The sequence below is a fragment of the Alligator mississippiensis genome, chromosome 5, assembly GCF_030867095.1.
Source record: "Alligator mississippiensis isolate rAllMis1 chromosome 5, rAllMis1, whole genome shotgun sequence".
NCBI classification, from domain to species: Eukaryota; Metazoa; Chordata; order Crocodylia; family Alligatoridae; genus Alligator; species Alligator mississippiensis.
Window position 1 is genome coordinate 195827938 of NC_081828.1, and position 26827 is coordinate 195854764.

Genomic DNA, 26827 nt, shown 5'->3' on the forward strand with positions numbered 1-26827 from the left:
CAGATCATATCAAAAGGAAAAATACTGAATATGGGAGCTTGCCTCCAACTTGAAATAATAAATTCACAGAATCAAGTACATATTGAAATTCATTTCCCCTGTTTTTCCACTGTACAATGGAGGCAATTGTGGTCAGTCTTTTTCCTGCTGAGAATCAAACTTCTAATCTCATTAACCAGGGGTGGGGAGAGGGGAGGAAGAGGGAAAACCCCTTATTTTTGGAGGGGGGGGGTGGGGAAATAAGCAGTTCTAATCCCATTTAAAATGGGTACTGTTATGTCAATATATCATGGCCACTGTCTCAGTTAATTCTACCTGATATCTTAGGTTCCACTGCCCACACAAACTAAGGGTGAAATGCTTGGTGGAACCTAAATAACCCTCTTACCTTAAGAGCTAGCTTTTTAGATCAGGATGAAGAATGAATTTTGAATGTAGAATTCATAGTCACATTATTAAAAATGCTGAGCCAAGCCAGCTAAAACAATCTCTTTCCTTTTTGTGGGCTTTAGGATGTTCCATGTTTCATTTGGTTAGCTGGGATGACACAAACATGGGAAGTATTCCAAGAATGTAGAAATGTTGAGCACAAAGGTCAGTATAGAATTAAATCTGTTAACTTGGTTTGTGCCTGTATCAGCTTTTTGCTAATGAAACTTAAAACCATGAGACCTCACTGACAATGTCAGGTTTGTCTGCTTCTGCATCCTGAAATAACACGGAGTAGGTTTTGGCCCACTACAGGGTATGAATCTCACCCATCTAAGTTTGACAATTTAAAAAAGTCATTTAGATTAAAGGGTGTGTGAATTTGGTCTTAAATTTCTGTAGCAGATATGTGCAAATGTGTGTGTACATAAATATGGGTGTGTATGCATACATATATAAACAGACGCAATCATTTTTGCATTTAACAGGTAGCAAAGAAATATGATAAAATGGAAAATATTTGGTTGAGGTTTATTTATATGTATTTGAGTGTTAGATTTTAAAGTTAAAATGGAACCCAGAATGGCATGTTAAATATTAATTGCCAGGAATTTCAGTGCTTTTGTAAATAAGGTTGGGAGAGAAAGTAAGTTTTACACATACATAATCCATACATACACACACACTATAATAAAATGTAGAAATACAAATGATTTCAGAAATGATAGCTTCCTCTTGACCCAATTAGGTGAACTGAATGTGGTTGTTGTTGTGGTTCTTAGGACATTAATTACACATAACCCTTTCCCTCCTCCCTCCAAATCTAACACATGTGGTTTTTCCACCTGAAACAAAAGGAGAGTTATTAAAATGTTGTGGGATTTCATGCAGCATTGGCAGCTTAGATGGCAATAATTTAACACTTGCACCATGAAAGCAATTCAGAAAATTTTACATTCAGTTGGTGCAGTTCCTCAGACCAACAACAGGTAGTTGTATTTTTTTAATGAAAGCAGGGAAATTTATTCCTTTTGTTTAACTAGAAAAGCCTTCCATTGATTGATGACGTGGGTAGAAATGTTGGCTGAAGATGGCAGATGATTTTTGAATCTGTTCTCCACTTTCTGTTAGACCTGCTTTAGTATTTCTTGCACTCGCAAGGCTGTGAGCAACAGCATAGATTCTAGTCCACATTCAGAATGAAGCTTGAAAATTTCAAACACTGTTAATCATTTTTCTAAAGGCAAATGTTATGAACACTGTAAATCATTCAAAGTAAGATGCCAAAATCTTCTGTACTGTAGTTTTCTATAAACTGATATGTGAACTGATTTACTATGTGTTTTCACAAACTCCTGCCTCATGCATCAGTTTCTGCTCTATTGTATTATTGCTTGTGCTAAGAAAGGAAAGAGGCGAACCATACCCACCAAGCATGAACTAAACACAGGCATTTGATTCATGTAACTATGAGGGCAGAGAGGCCATGACTACTATATTTAGATCCTAACATATTTTTTTTCTAATATTAGGGCATACTTAAACCTGGGATTTTGATCTGAGGGTAATTATGAGCTTAATTTGTAATTACCATAGACTACCTTATCCTGTGTCTTATCCAGTAAAGCTTCATTGTTATACTGGGGCCAGGTCAGATGATGAATCCACGTGAGATAGGAAGAGCAGTCCTTGTTCACCAGGTCATTCCCTTAGGAGTAGCAAAAGGGGGACTGGAGAGTAGGTGGTGATTTGGGAGTAAACTGCTTTATTATTCCTCTTCTCCGTCAGAGGAAGTGGAGGCAAGGGGAAGAATTATGATTCTCAGAGGCATGAGGTCTAGGCCTGGGACAGATCAATCGTGCGCTGTCCTTTGCTCAGGGTAAGATTGGTAAATTACTGTCTAGCCTGACAACATATTACACACATTCCTTTGTTTAATTCTCTTCTTTTTTGCAGTGTATAATTTACTCATTTATAAAAGTCAAGTGTTTCTCTATAGTTTTTCCCCACTTTTTTTACGAAAGGGAAAGGGCTGCATTTCAGTATCTTCCATAAAGCAACTCTACCTTTTCCCAGAAAAATATCTTTCCAGTTATTGACTACTTGCTGCATTTCAAATAGTGGATCCAGAATTCCTTGTAACTAAAATTCATATAGAAATGACTAGGAATGACAAGCAACAGCTTGAAAAGTATTTCCCTGAGCTTAAATACTAGACCCACAACTGCAAAAGTGAAAAGTCCTCCTAGAATATAGCTTATTGTATTTACACTTTAATAGAAAATACAGATGTGGCAAAAATACACATGGGGCTTAGTTTCTGTACACTGAAGGAGACTAATGTTCACTGCTTTACAGCTAAGTGTTTCACTGCATTATCCCCCCTAAAAATTCTGATGGTTTGAAATAAAATAAAATAAATGCATTTGCTGACACTGCAGTCTGTGCTGTTGGACTCAACTTCCCCCTCAGAAGCTTTGTATGATTCTTGTCTGGGTTATAAGGTTTAGCCTATTTTCTTCTTTCAGCACTGCTCCTCTGTTCCATTTGCAGAGTGTTTAGATTATAGCAGACGCGAACTTCCTCTGTCTCAGAGCCAGTCATGAATCAGGCTGGGAGCTGGGACCAGTGGGCTGTCAGAGGACCCTGACAAGTTCCAGCTTTATAATAACAAGTGTTTGACAGCTCAGTTTACAAAACAGCAGATTGTGGCTATATTGTACAATGCAGCTACATATGACATAATAACTAGGGACTTAAAGTTATTTAGTCTTTTTCCTCTCACTATAATTTCCAATAAATAAATCTCTGTGGGACAGGAGGGCTGTTGTGTTCTACAATGCTTGCATTTTCCTCACCACAGCCTGTCCTCTCTTTTCTGTATTTAGAAGTTAAAAAAACAGAATGCCTAATAATCGTAGTTCTACAACATTTCCTGTTGCAAGAGACAGACTAATGTAAAGATAAATATGCAGATTTTTCTTTTACTACTCAAGGTATCCATTCTACTTTTTTCCTGTCAATATTTCTTTAGAAAGTATTTGAAGGACAGAGCCTAGTATTGTGTAGTTTGGGCATAGCAGAAGGCAATTATTTTTAAGGTTTTAAAACTGTAGATGAAAAAGCTTTGGTCACTTTTTTCCTGAGTTTTATTTTCTAAAATTAGTGCTCAAGGTTTACATAGATATGGATTTGTGCATGGCTGGAAAAAATTAAAGTAATAGAATGTGAATATTGGAAAGATTTTCTTTGTCAGTTCGATCACATGAACAAATGGGAAATTTGGGGCTGAAATGTTTTCTCTGAGAACAGCAAGCAATTTTCTTGTGTTCTTTTCCCCTCCATTTAGTATTTTGAAGGTCAGTGATTCTGCAATGTATCTTTGTGGCATCTGGCATTATAACATATCCATTCACTTTACACATAGGATGAGCATTATTGGTCTCATTTTACAGGTGGGAAAACTGAACCAGTGAGAAGCCAATGCTAATCACCTCATTTCATAAAAATCAGGTGTTTCCCCCAAACTGCTGAGTGCCTTTAATTCTCAGTGAAGTCAGTAGCGGCTGTAGACATTCAGCATTTCTGAAACTCAGGCTCTGGTTACCTAAATACAATGCCTAACATTGAAGATGGCCTCTGTGCCACATGTATTGTCAATGCCCGTTGAAGTGTTTGATCATTAATACTAATGGGGGTTGGATCCAGTCCTTCTTTGTTGGGTCCACATTCATGTTAGCTAGGTTCCAAAGAGCAAGTGAATTGATAGATTTTTAAGGCTATTAATATCAACTGGTTTGACCATCTGGTGTGGTCTAACCACACAGACCCCGAGAACTCAGCAGTTTATGTCCCATTACCATTTAACCTGTAGTATTTGTTTTAGAAAAAATAGCAAATCCTGATTTAAAGAGTTCACCATCCCTAAGTATGTTCTTTGAGTGGTTAATTATCCTCGCTATTAAATACTCATATGTTATTCCTAATCTGTATTTGTCTAATTTCAGCTTCCAGTCATTGAATCTCCTGACCTTTGGCTTGCTAGACTGAGAAACAATCTATTTCTAAAAAAGTCTTTTTCCCTTGTAGGTACTTATTAACTATGCTGAATTCTACACATCCTGGTCTTTTCTTGGATAATTTAAATATATTGTTCAGTAGAGAATAGCACAAAGTAATTATTTTTAAGATTTTAAAACTTCTTAAATCTCTCACTATAGACTAGGTTGTCCAGCTTCTGAATCATTCCTCTAGCTCTTTTCTTAAACTTTTCCAATTTTGAAAAGTGTATGACAGATGGTGGATTGTATCCTTAAAAGATACTTAGGAACTGCAGTCCCTTAGTGAGGAGGTACCTTGTTGCATAGAGGATTCCTCCGACTGAGTTAGGGACCTATGAAATGCCTAGGGATTAAGACTAAGATACTCCAATAGCCCATTGCCCAGTTCCAAATTTCTACTCTTCCCCCCTGCCTGGAAGCTGTGCTCCCATCCCATTTTTAATTACATTGCTGAAGGTAGAGCACTTTTATGTATAGCTGTGTATTCTGAGCTAGATTCATAAATGGCCTTACTTTCTTAAGTCTAGCATTTAGGGAACACCAAAATCCTCAGAAACCTGGCCCAGGTGCCACCTAGCTCCATAGGGAATATACAAGCCCACCTAAATGTCTGTGACCTAATTTATGCTCCAGCCCAAGAGAGATTTTTAAGTTGGACCTCCCTCCATTTCTAACCTGTAGAATATTGCGTGTGTATGAAGGACGGGTGTGTGCATATTGTTTTACTCAGCAGTGTCATTTGTGGTTAGGGCACTACCCTGGTAGGTGGGAGAGCCATGTCTGAGTCCCTTATTTGTAGGAAAGAGTTGAATCCAACTTTCTCACACCAGCTTGTAAAGTCATTCTCACTCTCTCACCAACTTATTACCTGAATGTTTATATATTAGAACAGCTCCAGCAGGAGAAATGGAGAGCATTATACCTCAGAATACGCATTAGCTTGGTGGTTAAGGTGCTTTTGTAGGAGGGCAAGATATTTAGTTTAAATTCTTGTTCCAAACCAGGTAGAGGTCTCATACCTTTGAAATGAGTCCCTTATCTTATATGAGAGTACTATAATTATTAGGTCATGGGGAAAATAGGGTTGGTCTTTGTCTGTCTTGTGAAAAAAGCCAGGTCAGTCCTAGCTCCTAGGTACTCTAGCAGAGATTTCATGGCTGGGATCCTATGCAGTTGTAGGTAGCTCCCTTGTACCCAGCTAAGTACCTACCTACCTTTGAAGAATGGGACTTAGCCCTCTCTGTTTGGCATTTTCTACAGATGTGCTTAGGTTGCTGGCATCTCTATGTCCCATTTGCAGTTGCCCTTTCTTTCCCATATCCCATGGGGCCCTAACTTTAGGCTGAAGATTCTGCTAGGATGCTAATGGGTGAGAGGGTGCTATATCTAGTCTCCTGTTGTGGATTTAAGTTTAGATCTTCAAAAGATATGTAAGCACCTAACTCCCAGAGAAATTTAGGGGTCTAAATGCATTTGAAGACCTTTGCCCAGACTGTACCCTATTTAAGTCAGTGGAATAATAAAGAGTAAATATTTCTGAAAATGGACCTAGATTTTCATTTTAGGTGCCTTCAAATAATTGAAGGCACCTAAACCCCTTCAAATAATTGAGGCACTTAAGTGGAGTTACTTGGTTTAAATTATTGGAACAACCTTTTAGTGCCTCCATTTACCCACATGTAGAGATACCTAATCTTTTAAACAGGGATGGGCAATTATTTGGGCCCAGAGGTCACACAGGGAGTTTTAATGAGTTCTTGTGGGTCAGGTCAGCACTCCTCCCCCCTGCTCCAACAGCTCATCACAACTCCGTATGTGGGATGGGGCCACGGGTGGGCAGGGAGTGGTGTTTGGGAGTGGGACAGATGGGCGAGGCTGGAATCATGGGGCAGTGACAGCCCGAGGCAGAGCAGCGATCTGCTCCCTGAATGCCCCTGCCAGGTTGGGGAGTGGGGTGTGTGTGTGGGGGGCAGTGGGTATGTGGGGGTGTGTGTGGGGGCATGTGTGCGTGTGTGTGTGGGGGGGTTTGCCTGGGTGCTATTTCCTGGTTGCCGGCTGGGGACGAGGGAAGGGAGGAGGGGGCGGGGGGCACAGAGCCTGGGTGATGTGGTCTGCAGCTGCTCCCATGGCGCACTGCATGGGGCCAAGCCTGGTTCAGTCCCATCTGGGGCAATGGGTGCCACACTCCAGCCAGTGCCCACCAGCCTGGTTTTGGGCCAGCACTCACAGCTTACTGGTGGGGATGTTCCCAGTACAGCTGCAGCCACCCAAGTACTGCCTGGCTCCCTTCATCTCCAGCAGCAGCTGTGTGGGTAGAAGGCATTTGGGAGACAGAGCTGGAGCCTTGTGCAGTGAAGCAGGAGCCGTCCAACTGAAACTCCCTCCCTGCCCAGAGCAATGCAGCAGGGGCAGGAGGAAGAGCTGCTGCTGGAGGTGATGGGAGTTGAGCAGCACTGGGAGCAGCCCCACTGGTCAGCTGTGTGCACTGGCCAAACTTAGCCTCATGCAGAGCACCATGGAGCGGTCGTGGGCTGGATCCAATCAATTGGTAGGCCAGATCCGGCCTGCAGGCCATATTTTGCCTACTTCTGCTTTTCAGGGACCTAGGAATACTTCTAAACAGCTCTGAGATATTAGGGATACATGGTGAAATAGTGATCAGTTTCAGCTGGGAACATCGCAAAAGTTTAGAAATTAAAGCAGTTGCTTCCCTTGCTGGAAAAATAGAATATTTGTAGAATATGAAAAAAATAGTGGTCATTTTGACTGAATAAAGTTTTAGTTGAAGAAAATTATCAGTTTTCTTTGGTAGATTGATGAATAACTTGGTGAAAATTATATTTCAGATCTGCATTAATTTGTGTGTCTGTCTTTTTACTTGTTTTGTATTGTATTTGATTCATTTTACCTCGTACAGGTTTTGGAATCAGGCTTAAGTTTTGTTGTTTGTTTTGTTTTGGGGGGGGGGGGTTTGCTAACCTTTTGAAAGAATCAATACATATATATGTACATGCACTTTCAGGAGTTAGCACTTGACAGCTTTATTAAAAATAACACCACACACAGTCTTAACATTGTTTCTAGAAAAGTTACTTACCATTTTGACTGTAAAATATCAGTTGAGGAAAATGAGGCACTGTGGCTTAAGTTTGTCAGAGGTGAGAGGTTATAAAAATACTTTTTTTTCTGTGAAACATATTTATAAAGTAATGCAACCAAGGATAAGAAATAGAACAATCTGGTGCATTTAAAAACAAATACAATAATAATACTGTTTTGAGCACTTAAAATGCAATGAAACCTTGTATTTAATTTGTCCAACCTACTTTTGTTAAAAAACGATGGCTGCTGGTCACCAGATTACTAGACAGATTTTATATATATTTTACAAGGTGTTACTTTTAACTTAGAAATGAACAAAATAATGTAGGAATTTACTTAACTGAGATGTATAATTAGCAAGCAGTGAAGAAAACAATAGAGCTTTGAAAGCTGAAATGAGAAACTGCAATTTTAGGGTCTTTTTTTGTTAAGGGAAACATTTGTCAATGAGATTAAAATGTTATTATCATATGTTAATCCAGAGAGACCTTTAATCCAGAGAGAACATAATAACATATGTTATTATCATATGTTAATCTGAGAATAGATTGGACAATAATAATTTAACTTTACATTCAACAAGGTAGTACCTTTTAGGTGCTAGTTTCTAAAATATGAGTCTATTCAATAATTTACTAAAATAAATTCTGCTTGTTAAGAAGCAAAGCATGTGTGTGTCTAGATAATTAGACGGTGCACTATGGATGTGGATCAGCCAGATAGAAAGGAAGGGTAAACATGAGTTCTTTGAATTCAATATTGTTTCCTTTTCCCTTCTCTCTTTCAGCTGAGCTGAGCCCCACATTTTTTCTGTGACTGCTTATATTTCTCAGTAGATGGCCTTCAGTAGCAGATTTGAAACAAACTGAAGCTGAATCACATATAATAATGTGAAAACATCTGTAGTAAAATTTACAAAAATATTTAAGTCCATAATTACAGGAGTCCCAATTTAATAGCCTGTTGGCTTGACACATGATGATACCACCGCATTAATAGTATTTTCCACAAAGTGTTTTCAAGGGATTCACCATATAAAAAACAACTTTTAATTTTGGTTATGGTATATCACGTGCAAAATGGCATGCAGTGATTAATCACAGCATGTTATCTCTCAAACTGCTGTTCAGCCCAAGTGAGATCCAGTAGTTGGTAACAGGGATGAATCATAGAATCAAAGAGAGGTAGAGCTAGAAGTGGCCTCCATAGGTCAGTTAGGCCAACCCCTGCCTAAGGCAGGATCATCCCTATTCAAACCATTTTATAAAAATCCATAATCTAACCTCTTAGTAAAACTACTGTCAACCCTGCCACAACACAAGACATAACATTACCTGCCATAGGTAAAGCCGGGAGACAGTGGCAGCCAATGTCCTGCTTCTGTAAAAGATTGTTAATATATGCTCAAGAGATACCAGGAAGAGAGCCATACCCCCTGCTTCAGAGGAGGCAAAAACCCCCACAATCCATACCAAACTGACCATAGGGTAAAATTTTTCCTAACCCCAAATTTAGCAACCAGTCTGACCCTGAGCAGAGGCAAGATCCTGTGGCCAGGAACCTCTGGCTTTAAGTCCCAGCAGGAGCATTGGCACAGCTGTCAAAATCCCCAGCCTTGGCTGCAGCCAACATCCAGGGCCTTTGAGGAAGGCTTTTAAAAAACCCCAAACCCTGACACATGTAGCAGAAAGGGAGTGGAGCGGTGGGAGGTGTGGGTGGGGGTTGGAGGATGGGGATGGGGGGAATTTCCTCCCAGCCCCAAGTAGCAGCCAGTAGAGCCCAGAAGCCTAGGAAATGCCTGTAGTAAAAGATACTTTAGGGGTCTGTGAAATGGGCCATATTCGATTCGGATTCAGCCCAAATCGGGGACAGTGATTCAATTTGTTGATTTGGATTTCTGTCCCAATTTGATTCGGCTGAATCTGAAGATTCAACGCTGATTTGGAGAATCAGCAATTTGGCCAAAGATGCAGCTTTACAGGTTTGTTCTACAAACCTGGAGGTACTAGGCGTGGCTCACGAATGCTGCAATGGTGGGGTGGATGGAGCTTCCCACAGGAGTGCGGGGGACCCCCCTGCAACCTCCAGCTGGGCAGTTGGCTGTGGGGGGACCTCAGGTGCCTCCCCAGACCCAGGAGGCACCAGTTGCTGAGCCAGGGGGACATGGGGGGGGGGGGGAGGGATGGACCCCCAGTGCGCTCCTTGGTGGACCTGGAAGTGCAGACATAGGCACAGCTTTAAATGGTTTTCTACATACCTCAAGGTACCAGGAGGCTCATGCTGAGAAGGTGGGGTGGATGGAGCGTCTCACAGGAGCGCAGGCGGGTCCCCAGTGCACTCAGTAGCAGACCCAGAAGCGGACCAGAAGCACTTCTATATCGTTCCTGACCAGAGGCTGTATAGCTCTTCTAAAACACCTCCAGTGATGTAGAGTCCACAACTTCCCTAGGCAGTCTATTTTACTGCCTCACTATTTTAACAGGAAGAAGTTCTTTCTGATCTCCACTCTAAACCTACTGCACTGCAACTTAAAGCCAATGGTTCGCCACCTACCCTGTGCAGCAAGACAGACAAAGTGTTCTCCCTCTTTATGGCAGCTCTTCAAGTATTTGAAGACTGCTATCATGTATGCTCCCTCTTAAGTGCCTTTTCTCAAACTGAACGTGCCTAGCTCCTTCAGCCTCTCCTCATATGACTTTCAAAGACCTTTATGTTCTTTGTCGCCTGACTCTAGACCCTCTCTAACTTCTCCATATTCTTTTAAAATTTGAAGCCAAAAACTGCACTCAGTACTTTATCTGAAGCCTAACCAGGGCTGAGTAGAGAGACACTATTACCTCCTGTGTCTTGCACCAAATGCTTCTATTGAGGCATCACAGAACTGCCTTTGCCTTTTGTGCAGCTGCCTCACACTGCAGACTCAGTAACCTCCTGGGTATTCAGGTGAGGCTAACCAGTCTATAGGCCCCTTGGTCCTCCTTTTTGCCCTTTTTAAAGAGGGGCAGTAGGTTGGCTTTCCAGTTCTCTGGTACCTTTCCCATCTTCTACAACTTCATAAAGATCATTGCCAAGGGCTTCAACATCTCCTCTGCCAAATCCTTTAGTACCCTGGGATGAAGTTCACCAGGCTTAGTTGACTGTCATGAAGTATAAAGCAAATCTGATAATATGAAGCTGGGATAAGTCTTGTTCAAAATAGTTCATATGGAGTGAAATATTCTGATGATACAAAAACATGTTTTATTAGATCCAATAACATATTCTGAGGTGTTCAGACCTTATGGTAAATGGGAACAGATATATGCAATGGCAGACCACTGTACATTCAAAACTGGTATTCTGGTTCTAGCAGCATCTACTACCTGATAATTTGCTGAAATTCTTGTATTCTACATCATAAACCAGGCCAATTTATGGGAATTACAATTTTTCCTGAGCTCTTCATTAAAATAAATGTAACCCCTCCCCCTTCATCCCCTAGAAAATGGGGTTTGAAACAAGTGGAAGCAACCATGCTTACCAATGAATGGCTCTTGGAATTGGCCACCTTACAGGCCTGATGGTTTTCTAATGCACGCCAAATGTCCCCAAGAAGTCATTTTGACTTCTCTCTCAAGGATGGCCCTGTCCAGCAAAATGCTCACTTGGCTGAACTGAACCATTCTGACTTTGGAAGATGCATCATTTTGCATTTCTTATAAATCATCCATACCGTCTTGTGCCTGCAGTGAATTTCTAGGGGAAAAAAAGAACAATAAAAAATGAATGAGAAAAACAAGATCTATCAAATAACCTAAGCTACTTGTTTTGAGAATAAAATCCCTAACCACTGTTATTTTGTTAGGGAAAAAAAAAATCTTATTTTTATAAAAGCTGAGATTATTTTAAGTGCTTTTCCATAAGGTAGTTATATGAGCATTTATTTAAAGGGAATAAAAAAATGTAACTGGGAAGAGAAACGCAGGAGCTGAAATAAAACAAAAACATGGACAACTTATTAACTTTCGTCTCAGTAAAAAGGGCAGGGGACAGGGAGTGGGGATATGGGGTAAGGTCTCTGCAAAATTCATTAACATTGCAAATGTCCACACAAGTCAGAGGATTGGTTACCCGGAACATTGAACTAGGCCTCAAATCTTTCCCATGGTAAAGCTTTTCCACTGCTTGATGCATGATGTCAATGCAGAACTTTTCCCAAACTTCCTGGAACAGTTACAGGCAAATCACCAGAGACACAAAAAATATCTGGGGCCTCAGCCAACAGCATTCCTCTATGAATACTGGTATCTCAATTTGCTCTTTATTTTTCTTAATTGGCATTATGCAATTTTAAAGATTTACAGCCAAGGAAACGAGGAAAAATAAAATAAAGGCCAAAGCTGAAAGTGACAGCAGCCCTTTTACCACACTGTGGACATTATATCCATCTGCAAATTCAAGCTAGTTTACAACAAAAGCTCCTTTTTAATCAGCTGTGATGTTGTAAAAAATCATCAACTGCCGAGATTATATCTTATCTGTGGCTTGCATAATGAAGGTTTTAATCTGCTGGGGCAACAGAATAAACTATAATTATATGTATATATAATAGAGGGTACGTTTCCTTAAAAATGTGTCTTATTTTAGCATGAAAATCTCAGTTTCTTAAAACAAACAGCAGGCTACATTATTATTACTCTATATTTTGTGTGTGTTGTCAAGCGCTCCAGCACCATTATAAACAAGTACCTCAAAAAGTGCTGTTGATGTTAGACCTACTGTAATCACCAACATCTGATTCTAAAATAAAAGATTATAAAAAAGCAGAGAAGGGCAGTTAGGCATGTAATTCCCATTGAAAGGTAATGAGACTTGGGTATGTAACCCCCATTTGTACCTTGGAAAATTTCCTTCCAAAAGAAGAGAAATTCTGTGGGTATATGGGATGTACTAAGCAAAGTGAATAATGAAACAACTTCTAAACCAGTATCACCACAATGTGAATGTGGAGTTAGCTTCATGGGAGGAATTTGCTGACTATCATTCTGTATTTTCCCTTCATAAATATTATCAATTGTAAGCAGTTGTCTGTAGTGGCAGAGAGAGCTTTTACTCAACTCTATTTTTTTATAAAGCAAAATGTAATCATACTGGGCACAGTCAGCACCCTCTACTCAGTTTAATTTACTTGAATTTTGTTTTGGAATATAATGTTTCCAACAGCTACAGCTACATCTTGGTCTGGCTCCTTGGCTATCTCCCTTCTGGCTTACTTGCCAGCTGCATGAAGAGTGACTGTATATTTGGCTCCAATGATTGTCTCAGAGTCTGGCTGCTCTCAGGCTGTCTTCACTGGGTGCCTGAACTTTGCTGCATTTTTAACTAGCCATTTTCATTTGCCTATTTTGCATTAGGAGCAATTCGTTCTTTCTGATAAAGGGAGTCTGTGCAAATTCTTCACTATACTTCATTGAAGGTTTCCTGTATGGCCTGCATGCTCACCAACACAAACCAGAATCCAGATTGTAGTCTATGGTTACAACTATGGTTGCAACTACCGCTTGCTTTTGCAGGCTACTTATTTAAAATGTCATATAGGTGTGTCAAAATGTATAAGCATTAACCACTTGAGACCCGCATATATGAAATACGTCACCTTGGCCCAAGCACTGAAGTGCTCACTCCCTCCTTCGAAAGCAGGAGCTTTCCTGAGAAAAAGGTTGGAAGAGATGGGCTTTTATTTTATTACTTGACTATGGACAGAGGCATTGTACAAACAATTTAAGGAAAGGAAAATTCTTGTAGAACTCAAGGTTGCCCTTATTTTCATTAAGTTAATTCACTGGGACTGTAGATATGGCAGGGGTATATGGCAAGGTATGTCAAGGCTATATAAGTTTATATTAGCAAGGCTAGAAACTGGCACCGGTACAGACATTCAGAAAGCCTGAGGCAGAATCGATCTAAGTTACACAGTTTTCTGTAAGCGACATAGTTTAGATCCATAGTGAACAGAATGCACATTTGCCCTTTTGTGGTGGGGAGGGAGGGTGCAAATCGTAGACAAGGTCCTGCCATTTTTAAACTAGTCTGTGTGCGCCAAACATCTGTTCTGTTACAGGTATAGACCAGATTTCGACCCCTTATACTGGTAAAAGTCTACTTGGCCATGGATACCAGATGGTTCATTGTAGCTTTGTATGCCTTACAAAGGCTTGATACTCTCACATGGTAAGGCCTCTAATGTTTATAGTGGGAAATGTTGGAGGAAAGAATCAGGGCCTAAAAAGCAACCATTTTTGTCTGTCAATTCTGTTGCTATCCGACTCCAGTTGTGAACTTTTAAATGATCTTTGGACAAATTGTACCTCTTGTCCAATTTTTTCCAAAGGAGAACGCTCACAAGGTTCACCAATTAGACATTATCTCTTGCAACTGCTGAAGGGAATGTAAATCTTGAGAACCCAATGCCTTGTCTTGTTTACTTCAAGCCTAAATCAAATCTAGCCTTCTTATATGCATCATGAAACAAACCAATACTATAAAATAAGATAAAAACAACAAGGCAAAATATTAGAGTATACTGCAAAAAAGAAAAAAACCCTTAATAACAGTTCAAAATTAAAAAGTGCTGGTGACAGCATGAAAGGAGGGAAAAAATAGGGGAAATGGGTGAAAGCATTATAAGAAGAGAGTTCAGCTGTTGCTTTAAAACTCTGCAGTTTTATACTCTCTAAATCCTAGCTTTTACTGAAGGGAAACCCCCAGATGGGGGACGAACAATGAGGATTGTTGATGAAAATATCAGGGACATTTGGGAGCTGTGCCTGCTGTGGGATTGCTTCATTACTGCTAGTCAGACTTTTTCAGTCTGCAACAGTTGGATTACAGAATCTCTGAGCCAAGACTGTTGCTAACAGCTGGAGTGAGACTCTCCCTTCCTACTCCCTTTTCTATTAGACTGGCTGATTTTAAAAATTACTAAATGTACCTTGGGTTAGGGGGGGAAAAGTTTGTACTTTCTCAGGCAGGCATGCAGAAAGCTAAAATAGGAGAGTAAATTTTTAAATAAGACTGCAGTGCTGGAGAAATAAAACTTCCCTACAGAATTATAGAAACTATAGAATCAGATAAAATTAGGGTTGGAAAGGACCCCAGGGGGTCATCTAGTCCAATCCCCTGCTCAAAACAGGACCAGCCCCAACTAGATCATCCCAGGCAGGGCTTTGTTGAGCCAGCCTTAAGGCTTCCAAGGATGGAGATTCCACCACCTCTCTAGGTAACCCGTTCTAGTGCTTCACCACCCTCCTAATGAGAAGGTTTTTCCTAATATCCAACCTACACCTCCCTTACTACAACTTGAGCCATTGATTGCTCCTTGTTTTGTCATCTGTCACCAGTGAGAACACCATCGGTCACCACTCCATCCTCTTTGGAACCTCCCTTCAGGTAGTTAAAGTCTGCCCCCTCAATCTTCTTTTCTGCAGACTAAATAAGCCTATTTCCCTCAGTCTTTCCTCATAAGTCATGTGCTTATGAAAGGTTAGAAAAGGCTAAGCTCAAAGCATTGTCTCAAATGTGCATTATGTATACATGCAACATTTTAAAGCATTAGAATGGAAAAATAGTGACAGGATAAAGTTTTGCAAAAGACAGACCACTTACAGTTAGACAGGGGATGAGCTCATCATTTCAGATATAAAACAACTGATATCACAGTTTAAAAAAAAATATTCTGTAGGTTCATCCATTTTAGAATATCTATAGCCTAGCTTTGGTTCAGTGCTGGCATATGAGAACTTGATACCCAAACATGTAATTTAGGGGTCAGAAGAAAATGATTTTATTTAACTTGAAATGATTGCTCTTAATCCCAACAAAACCACACATTCTGCTGCTGTTACACATGTCTAATGCTGGGTGCATAACTCATAGCAAAAAAATAATTTTTAATGCTTTTTTCCTATTCTCTCTGTCCGCAAGCCGTCTGCAAACTCAGCACAATTTTTTTAAGTATTCATTTTTCAAACTTATTTATTGATTAAAAATAATTTCTTGAGCTGCGCCCCAAAACTGACTGAGCATATTTGACATTCAAAAGTCAAGTGGTTATATTCAATATTGAAGTCACTATATACAGAATGCTTTTGTTTCATGACCAGATGAGATTTACTGTTAGAATTTGGTTCCCAGCAATAAGGTTAAAACTCTTTCTATGAATGTTCCATAAAATCCCCTTAGAAACTGTGGTTTTGGCAAACATCCTCATTTGTTAGACAAGGCATAGATTCATAGTTCAAAGGGCCCATTCTGATCATCTGTACTTCGGTGTGATGCAGGAACCTGAAAAATCTGGGTCAAACCTATAATTTCTGGTTGTGCTACAGCATATTTTCTAAGAATGAGATCCAGTTTTGGTGGAAAGATTTCAAGTAATAAAGAACCCGTTACAGTTCTCATGAAGTTGTGTCATTGGTTAATTGCTCTTACTATTGAAGATTTGCACCTGAATTCTATTCTTGGAAAACGGATGCGGAAGTGGCATGAGCACTGGAAAATGAGAATAAACGCTGTGGGAGAGTCCAGTTACTGCCTTCATATACAGCTGGGTTTTTTTTTTTTGTTTCAAATATGGTTTTGTTAATTTGTTATTTTGCAAAGTAAGGAGCCTAACAGCATTCTTTTTTCATAGATTTGGAGGAAGCTTAAGTTCTGATTTGCAGACCTCCTGCTTCCCAAACTCTGGGCCTCTCTCAAGCAGCATGCTAGAATGTGTAATGACATTTGATACAGACACATGGACACTAAGAACAAAACTCCAGACTCCACTCGTGACCTATGCTAGGATTTAAATCAAGATCTCCACAAGAGAAAGGCTAGTGCATTAACCAATTCCCCTGGGCAGCTTGCTCTCAACAAATGGTGAATGAGAAGCCAGAGTGAGTGACTAAACATTGCTGTGTAAGCCTTTGTAGGCTAGACTGGTCCCTATAAGTGTTTTCCTCTTGGGACATTCAGTTACTTCCACATATTGGATTGTGTCTTTCATTTTTAAGTTTTCATTTCTGTATACATTACTATGGAAAGTTGCATATCTTTCCTCAAGAGATTGCCTTCCTGGTGTAATGCTACCACCTAAAAACCTAAATTAGTGAAGTTTAGTCACCTAAGTCCCAAAAAAGCAATGCAAACTGATCCTAAACCAGCAGCTGTGAACTCTTTAGGCCCTTGAATTCATTATGTGCTTCCCTTTCAGACTGTAAAGTTCTGCAGACGTTCACACAGTTCACACAAGGGAGTCTGTATATGAGTAGAAGTGGTTCAGGTGGCATGTCCCACGGCACCTAACTCTTAGTTAAGTTCCACTGTGATTTAAACCATGGCTGGGAGGCCCATTGGCTTCGCCTAAGTCCTCTGAGAGCTGTCTGCCTGTGGACACATTAAAATCATGCCTAACTCATATCAACAGCATTGAATTCATTGTTGAAGGCTCACCTTTTGTCTAACAGCCTAGTAAACAGAGTCCTTCCTTGGAATGTGGAAGACCTGGTGCTTCTCAGCTTGAAGGGGTTTAAACCCACTTCTCCCTCCTCCTAACTTCCAGGCTAGAAAATACTCTGTGGGAAGTATTCTTTCCAGTTGAAGCCACAGAGTATTCAGCTAAGATAGATACTCTTGTGACACTGAGAAGTCAGAGTTGATTCTATAGTTTGACCTGTGCAGTTGGCTGAGAATTCAGGACAAGGGGAAAGGCCAGGGTTTTCCTAAACCCTGCTGATCTTGTACTGTTACATCAGCCTCATGCTAGCTGCAAGCTGCCCTAATTTAGCATTGCTCTGTGTTACACTGAGAAACCATTGCATTCCTTCTCCTGGTCTCCAACATGCACTTCTAGACTGTAGCTTCAGATCTAGACCGTTACTCAGTACTCATGAGCACATTCACACGTATAGTTAGTCCTTTTCTCAATTACATAATTTTTTTTCAGCTCTGAACATCCTGAGACATCTACTATTTATTTCTCCTGTCCCTGCTTTTTTTGTAAGTAGTAACTTTGAGCCAGTGGCAAATCTAAAATGCAAGAGCAAGTTTCTAAAAGAGGATGGGACATCATGCTAACCATGATCAAAAGCCACACAAGGGATAAAATAAAATCCTCTGGCTGGGTACAGACATTACATTTTTACTAGTAGTAAAAGTGATTGGAATCTGGTCTATACCTGTAACAGAGCAGAAGTTCATCACACATAGACTGGTTTAGAAATGGCACACCCCTGTCTAAGATTTGCTCCTCCCACCAAAGGGCAGATGGGTGTTCTGTTAGCTACAGATTTTAACTATGCCATTTACAGAAAACCATATCACTTAGATTAATTCCACCTTGGGCTTTTTGAATATCTGTACCTAGCTCTTCACACCTACACTCTGGTGTAGTTAGCTTAAGCCTTACTCTAGCTTTCCATGCATGTACTATACTTGCCTTGTCTTACTGCAAAGTTTCTTTTACCTGCTTCTTTCATGGAAAGTCCCTGCATCATTTCCTTCCTCAGCTTAGTCTCTCTACTTTTATAGGTCTACACTGGTTTCCTATGTCTGCATTAGATTGCAAGCCCTCATGTACAGAGACGGCATTCCTTGGCCTTGGTACAATGCTTTACAAATGTACAGAGACAAGTAAATAATAATAGCTACTATGCCAATATACACATTATAAGTCAAATGGTATGTATGCTGAACTAGATCTTCAGGTGAAAATCATTGAGACACAATAATCTTCCTCAACGGAGAATTGGGACCATATAATATGCTAATAGATGGCAGGATTTGTAAAATTACATTTAAATATTCTTCCCTAGACCTTTCAATCATATATATAAAATGAAAGAGATTACAGATAACATTCTAGGTCTGTTCCAAACCCAAATTCCATTTTAGGAGTAGCATTCTCATGCAGTGGATTGGACCAGTTGTCCCTTGAAGTCCCTTACAACTCTATAATGTCTAATACAATATCTTTAGTCAGATGCAAATATGTGATCATTTTTTTCAAGAGTGGCTTGAGGAAGGGGGCGAGTGTAAATTATTTAGCACCTATGCAGATAGTTTGTAACAAGTGGCAGAAAACTTGTAACATACATGACAACTTCTATAATGGTGGGGGGATAAGATGGATTTCCCTTTATATGTTTTTGTACATGGAAGGGGACAATCTGTGACATAAATCTCCAGGACTGTTTGAAAGTGAATTAGGTCTACCAGAAACTTGATTGATTCTAATCTTGTATGTGTGGACATGTATCACTATGGTACACCTCTGGGTCTGCTGCCAAGCACACTGGGGAGCCCCCTGCACTCCTGTGGGACGCTCCTTCTATCCCACCATTGCAGCACTGATTAGCTGCCTGGTACCTTGAGGTATGTAGAAAAAACAGTTAAAGCTGCATCTATGTCTGAATCGCTGAATCTTTCCAAATCTCTCCAAATCAATTTGGAGGGGTCTGATTTGATTCGGAGAGATGAATGGGTCTCCTGATTCAATTCAGATTTGGAGATTTGGCCACCGAATTGGGTTGAATCTCCACCAAATCATATCAGGGACTAAAGCTTCACACAGCCCTAACAATTACCTCTAAGTAATTACCCCCACATCTCCCCAGCTTGGTGACTGGTGCTTCCTGGGTCTGGGGGAGGACCCAGGGTACTCCTGCGGCCAGTCGCCGAGCCGGGGAGGTGTGGGCTGGGGGGGCGTTTAACCATACACTGACATGAAAACTGGATAAACTATATGACCAAAAATAAAAACACTTCTGTGGCGCATCCACACATGTAGGCACATGCGCTTGCAGCAGCTCAAATAGAAGCGGTGCAAATCTGAGCAAGGGCTTTTTGCCTCAGTGCACGTGTCCAGATATGCACTTTGTTGAGGAGCTCACTCTCTGGAGCTTCTGGGGCCCAGCCAATTGGTACCTGGGGATTAGGGCTGTGCAAAGCTTTACTAGCCAATTTGATTTGGAGGAGATTTGGCCCAATTCAGTGGCTGAATCTCCAAATTCAAATCAAATCAGGAGACTCATTAAGAGGTCTGAATCAAATTGGAAGCCTCCAAATTGAGAGATGCGGGGCCGATTCAGAGATTCAGCCATAGGCTATACAGTTTTCCCTCAGGACTCGTATAAAGTGATACACTTTATAATGTAACAAATAGGGATAGGTTCCCAAGGCAGTGAAGGAGGGAGGGAGGGAGGGAGCGAGGCTGGGACTAGGGAAGGGGTGGGGGGAGGGGTGCCGTTCCCAGGGCTGCACTGTACTCTGCCTGTACCTCCATGCCTGGGTGCTACCTGTCCTCACTCACTCCAGCTCCTGGGCTGCATTGTGCCATGCTGCAAGCAGCTGGTATCAGCTGCTCCTGGGACTGCTGCAGCATGGGCTGGGGGAATGGCAGCAAGCAGAGCCCCGGGTAGTATGGGATGCAGTGCAGCTTGTCCTCACTCACACTAGCCCCTGCTGCAGCAGCCCTGGGAATGACTGGTGCTAGCTGCAACAGGAGATGTCAGTAGGTACAGAGGGAGAGCAGGGCACACCTCTTGCTGTTCTATGTCCCCCAGGAGGGCTGTGGGGTGGGGGGCTATGTCTGGCTCTTCCTGGGGGCATGTGCCCCTGGATCTGGATGCAGGATGACAGCAGGCTGCTGCTGCAGGCTGGGGCTGGTGGTGGCATCAGGCAGATTCTTCCTGGTGCTTGGGGTGGGTACGCTGAGTGCCAGGAACAGCCCAGTGCTGTTCCTGCACGTGCCTCTTGCAGCATCTCAAAGGGCTTTGAGACACTGCAAGAGGCATGTGTGTGCTTGTCTGGATGTGCCTCTGAGGTTTAAGTATGAGCGTCTAAAGAACTACCTTACTTTGCTAAGGATTATTTGTGCTTAAGTACAATGTGAAGCCTAAGGATTCCTAAACTTAGCAACACAGTATGCACATCACATCTCTATTTATTTAAAAAAACTGAATAAAGCTGTCAACAATTTTCTATATTTGTCAGAAAGTTTAAACATATCTAGAAGCCCTTGAGCATTTCTAAAAAAGAAAAAATTCACTGACAATTTTCAATTAGCTTTCCCCCTATTTCCCATTTAGAAAAAATAGCATTTCCAAGATTAAAAAAAAATAAAATATATATATATATATATATATAATCAGCCTTCGTGATGAATTGGCACCATTTACCCACAGAACAGGTAATCCCACTGTTCTAATTTTGTCATACAGCCCTAGCAATGTTTCAGTGCCAACTAGTTCTGGAGGTGAGAAAATAGTTCGTTTTCTGTATGGAAATAAAGGGAGAGCATGGAGACAATAAACAAGGCTATGTGGCTGTGATTCAAATCCTATTCGTGTCCATAGAATCATTCCCATTGATTTGGTGATCTGTATAAATATAGGTATTAGTTATACCTTTGTATGAAGGATTACTGTCCACTGAGACTGGAAATTAATTCCACATAAACCTTTACACACTGGTCATGAGTTCAGATTACTAGCATTTACCTGGGCTAGATTTAAATGAGTGACTTCCATGAAAAAGGTTCCGCATTAGTCTCCAGAGTGAGGAGCACACAATATTTTTTTAACCTCCTTCATGGCTAGACAGAAGACTACTGTAAGCTTTTAAGGAGTTTTTCAAGAACAATCAAATTAACCAAACCTTCCTTTTCAAAAATATTGCAACTGATTAAAATCCCAACCTGCTGCTTCTCTTTCCTTTCTTGCACCAATAATATATTATATAATTTTAGTTCTCAGGTAATAGTGATAAAACTGCCACCAAAGCTATGACCTTCATCATTGACGTGACTTATGAAAAGTTAGGACCTTGTTTTCTTTCCTTCTGCCAGTACCACCTTCCCATAACTTTTGACAATGATAGTTTTCTATAGCTTTTGGTACCAAATTATATTCCTTTTACAGAGTTTCATAGTTTAGAATTGCTCTAGAATTCTAAAATTCCCCTAGAAATAGACTCATTCTCTATTATTAAATTCTAAAGAGATTTTTTTCCCCAGCAGGCAGCTATTTGAAACATAATTCTTGTTATATTTTTAGGAAATACTGAGCGCATCTACACATGTGCTTTACTGCAGAGTAGACTAATTAGCTCTTCAGTACAGCATCACTGGGTATGTCTACATGAGACACTTTACTGTAAAGGAGAATAATTTATTGCTCAGTAAAGTGTCACTATGTAACTGTGCATAGCAGCTACTGTTCATTAAAATAGGCCAGTGCACAAGTTACTACTAACTGTAGATACAGGTAGTAGATTTACTGCGCATTACCTAACACACAGTAGTGCATGGTTTGATAGCTGACTGGGAACAAATTGGTCCTGGTCAGCTAGAGCAGCAGGGGATGGAAAAACTGTCCCCTCCATTGGGCAGCTCTCTGCTTCCCAGCCTATGCTCTGATCGGCCAATTGGAGAGAGGGCTGGGACAATGTTCCCTGCCCCTGCAGCAGGCAGCTGCCAGTCCCAACTATGAGGTCAGAGCCAGGACTGGGATATTATCCCCTGCCCCAGGCAGCTGCCTACTGCTGGGGCCCAGCTCCAATCTTGAAAAAGTAAGCTTTCTGTGCATTAATTGCACGCTTAGATGTGCCCACTGTCTAGGTGCCACCACCTGGAGCTGGGGGCTGATCCCCTGAGTTTGCTGCCAGCTTGGGGGGCCTGCTCCACCCTGGCTCAATGTGCTCTGTGCTCCAAGGAGCAGTGTACTCTGTCTCAAACAGCTATGAAGTTTATCCCTCCACATTAATTACACATGTAGATGCACCCACATTGTATGATACAATAGTTCTTCTTAGAGTAACTTGTGATTGTCCATTTAATTATGAAAACAAATTATGTTCCTTGTAAGACCAGATCTACACGTTTATTGAACTGAAATACATATTTCTAGTTTATTGCAATCACTGGCCAAGTCCCCATGTTCAGGGGCATACAGTTTTTGGTGCCACAAGTCACTTTGTGGCACCACAAACCACATGCGGGGAATATGAAAACATGCAAATTTGCACAAAGTGGCAAAATTTGCTACTAGGAAACCCCAGTAACAACCCCCCCCCCCCCCCCAAAAAAAATCCTGGGAAAAAAGCTGTGCAGAATATGCATTAGTAGCATGTGCTGGAGAAAACAGAGGCCTGGCCATCCAGAGCAAAGCAACAGGATTTGCACTCCTGCTGCACGAAGACACCAGGTAATACTGCTGGGGCCTGTACAGATACTGGCCCCAGCCTCCCCTATCCCTACCCCAGACAGTTTGCTGTGTGCTGAAGCGCACGTGCAGGGGTATGCAATGGGGTACAAAGCAGCAGCACAAATTTGTTACACATATATCAGTTTCCAGAGATCTAGCTAACATGAATTTTCAAATATTTTAAGTCCTAAGTATGTGAAAATGAGTCCAAAATTGACTATGAATGATGATTTTATGACTTAGATGCAGTTCAACTTGAAAGCAAGCATATGTTATTGCTTAGGTTTGTTTTTGTTACTTCCATCAGTAGCAAGTACATCCAAATTCGGACATGTGGAATTACTGAGCTTCTAATGGAAGGAGAAAAAAAGCATTGAATGATTGTTAATTAAAAAAAAACCAACTTTACTGGTTCAAGTCTAATTGCAGACAGGTTTGTATGCTGAGGTTTATTTAAAATTGGGGCACAAATTTGACTAGAAATAAATGTAGTTGATATATAGTAGCATGCTATGTAAAATATGTTCTTGCTTAGATTGAAGTATGATGAAGAGATAAATTATACTTTCAATAGTATTGAAAGTATATTGCACTTACACCAGCAGTGCAATATGCTGCCAAAAGCATAGACAACTGCTTTCATGCTTCTTGGGCTCATTAGTTTTGTCAGCACTGAGTTCTTTCTTAAAAGCTCCCCTTTCTTTCATACTGCCAGTGGCATAGTACCATTTGTGATCAAAACAGCATGCGCTCTGAAATTGACAGAGCCTAGCGGCCTTTGGCAAATTTTTATCCATATCATTTGAACTGTACAACAGGGCAGTACCACCCACTGTTGTGTCAGATAGTGGAATTATATGTTAGTGGTGGAGTGGTAATGAAAAAATATCCTTCTCTAAACTAAGCTGCATAGATCATCCATATTATATAAGTGATGGGCTTTACCTCTAAGATGACATCCACTGAGAGTCACAATTTTAGAGTAACATAAAATGGCAGAATCATGAAGCAGGTTATACTGTCCGCATAACACTTTACTAATTGCTGGGTATGTTTTCATGTGCATTAATTCACTTTAGTTAATGCGTATTAAATCTAGTACCTCCATTGTAAAGTACTAGGAAAATGTGCATTAGAGGGTGCATCTACACCAGACATGCTAATGCGCATCTATATGTGCGCACCCGTAATGCGCATTAAAAATGGCAAAATTAGGCTAATCATGCCTAAACTTGATACCTGTAAATGCAGATATCAAGTTTAGGCGTGATTTGTTGAAGTGCAATAACACATGTTTAGACATGACCCAGCACTGACTTTAGTGCTGGGTTTAGGGGCACATGGCAGGGTTAGTGCCAAGTGCCCTAAAGTTAGTGCCAAGTCCCTGTATGTGTAGACACCTGCCAAAAATTGCTTAATGTGCATTATCTTAATGTGCATTAAATTTAGTCATGCTTAAATGCATGTGTAGATAGCCCCAGTCTGTCTTAATGCACATTAACAAAAGAGCACAGGGCATTTATTCACATACTTTTCTTTCCTATGATGAACCAGAGATCTGCTGCTTTAGAGCAGACTCGATTAATTGAGTCTGCTCTGCACATGAGCTGAGGTGAACTGTGCTGTGCTGTGTACAGTTGTGTAAGCAGTGAAATGCATGACAGCATGCAGAAAATGGCAGTGGTGAGCTTTTGAACTAAAACACCTCTGATGTGTTTTAGTTCAAAAGCATGCCACCACCATTTTCTCAACACTGTTGTGCATTTTGCTGCTTATACAACTGCAAGCATCGTAGCACTGGGCACTTTTCAAAATGCTTGGTGCTGCAGTGCTTGCATGTGTAAAAATACCCACTTAAGTGACACTTAATGTGAATTAACTAATAGCATATTTTTCAGTGATGCTTTAACGCACATTAAAGCGCATGTGTAGATGGTGCCTGTTAAGTTGGTTTTAAAAATGTGCAACCACTATTTTCTGCAAGAAGAATGTACATTATGCAACTAAGCGTGGTAAAAGAAGCATACGTGTAAGGGCCAGAATAAAGGCAGGGCGAGGAATTTTAAATCTTACATTTTATAACGTTTGATTTCCAAATTTTGCAAGCTTAATCATAAACTTTTCATGTGGAATTTCATATGCATAATTTTTTAAAAACAAATTCTGTAAGTTCAATTGCAACCATCTCACTCACATTTTAACACCAGATGTCTTGGCAATATCTAAATGAAATTCCAGGGGAAAAAAGGAAATACCCATAGGGGCTTCTCCTGCTGAATATCAAACCATGTGACAAACAATGGGTATGGCGAGAGCTAAAGACTAAGTCACATGAATCTTTTATAATGGAAAATTTGTACTATTGGTATCAGCTGCTCTTATAATCTGAAATCTACTAAAATGGCTTCAGTTATGTGAAAGGCGTATATATTACAAGTTCTGACAATCTATAGATTTGAAGCAAGAAACAACAACAAAAATATGGAATAATAGATTTTAAGGTCAGAAGTGATGGTCATCTGTTTTGGCATGCAGAGTAAAGATCATAGATCTGCATCCAGTCATTTAATCATTCAGTCCAGAACTTAAGCTATGTGTACTGGTGACACTGAAGTAGTTAGAATTCAAGAAGACATTGGCTTCATCAAAGACTGTGGTGTTAGGCCAAGTCTGAATACTTTTAAACTCCCATTCCCACCACAACAATCATAGAAAAATAGAGCTAGAAGAGACCCCAGGAGGTCATATAGTCCCACCCCTGATCCAAGTGGATCATCCCTGTGTATAGTACCTAACCCAAGTGTCTGGCTATCGTGCTCTTCAAAACTTTCAAGGATAGAGATTCCAAAACCTCTCCTAGTAGCCTGGTCCAATGACCTAAAAATGAGAAAGTTTGTCTTAATATCCAACCTAAATCTACCTTCCTGCAATTCCCTTGCTGCAGTTTAAGACCATTGTTCCTTGATCTGTCCCATGCAGAGAGGCAGTTAGACAGGCTAAAGCTACCATGGAGCTGAGGATGGCATCCCAAGTTAAGGATAACAAAAAATTGTTCTTTAGATATATAGGGAGTAAAAGGAAGGCCCAGGGAGGAATAGGACCTCTACTAAATGGGCAGAAGCAATTGGTGATGGACAGGGTGGGGACAAGGGTGAACTCCTCAACGAGTTCTTTGCCTCAGTGTTCCTAAGTGAGGGGCAAGACAAGTCTCTCACTGGGATTGTAGAGAGGCAGCAGCAAGACGCCAGACTACCAAACGTAGACCCTGAGATGGTGCAGAGGCACTTGGAGGAACTGGATGCATTTAAGTCGGCAAGCCCGGATGAGCTCCATCCGAGGGTACTGAAGGCACTGGCTGACGTCATCGCACAGCCACTGGCTGGAATATTTGAACACTCATGGTGCATGGGCCAGGTCCTGGAGGACTGGAAAAGGGCCAATGTGGTCCCCATTTTCAAGAAGGGGAGGAAGGAGGACCCAGGCAACTATAGGCCAGTCAGTCTCACCTCCATCCTTGGCAAAGTCTTTGAAAAAATTATCAAGGCTCACATTTGCGAGAGCCCGGCAGGACAAATTATGCTGAGGGGAAACCAGCATGGGTTCGTAGCAGGCAGATCATGCCTGACTAATCTAGTCTCTTTTTATGACCAGGTTACAAAACACCTGGAAGCAGGAGTAGGGGTTGACGTCATTTACTTAGACTTCAGGAAGGCCTTCGATACGGTATCCCACCCCATACTGGTGAACAAGTTAAGAGGCTGTGACTTGGATGACTGCATGGTCCGGTGGGTGGCGAATTGGCTAGAGGGTCATACCCAGAGAGTCGTAATGGATGGGTTGGTATCAACCTGGAAGGGTGTGGGCAGTGGGGTCCTGCAGGGCTCGGTCCTTGGACCGATACTCTTCAATGTCTTCATCAGCGACTTGGATGAAGGAGTGAAGTGTACTCTGTCCAAGTTTGCGGATGACACAAAACTGTGGGGAGAAGTGGACACACCGGAGGGCAGGGAA

General features: G+C 41.0%; 1 long non-coding RNA gene across 1 annotated transcript in view; it reads left to right on the forward strand.

The window, feature by feature from the left end:
- LOC109285962 (uncharacterized) overlaps positions 1 to 26827 on the forward strand; it is a 571893-nt gene that overhangs the window by 410904 nt on the left and 134162 nt on the right. Inside the window, exon 18 of the long non-coding RNA XR_009462697.1 lies at positions 513 to 594. This is a non-coding gene — a long non-coding RNA (uncharacterized LOC109285962). The remainder of the gene's footprint in view (positions 1 to 512; positions 595 to 26827) is intronic.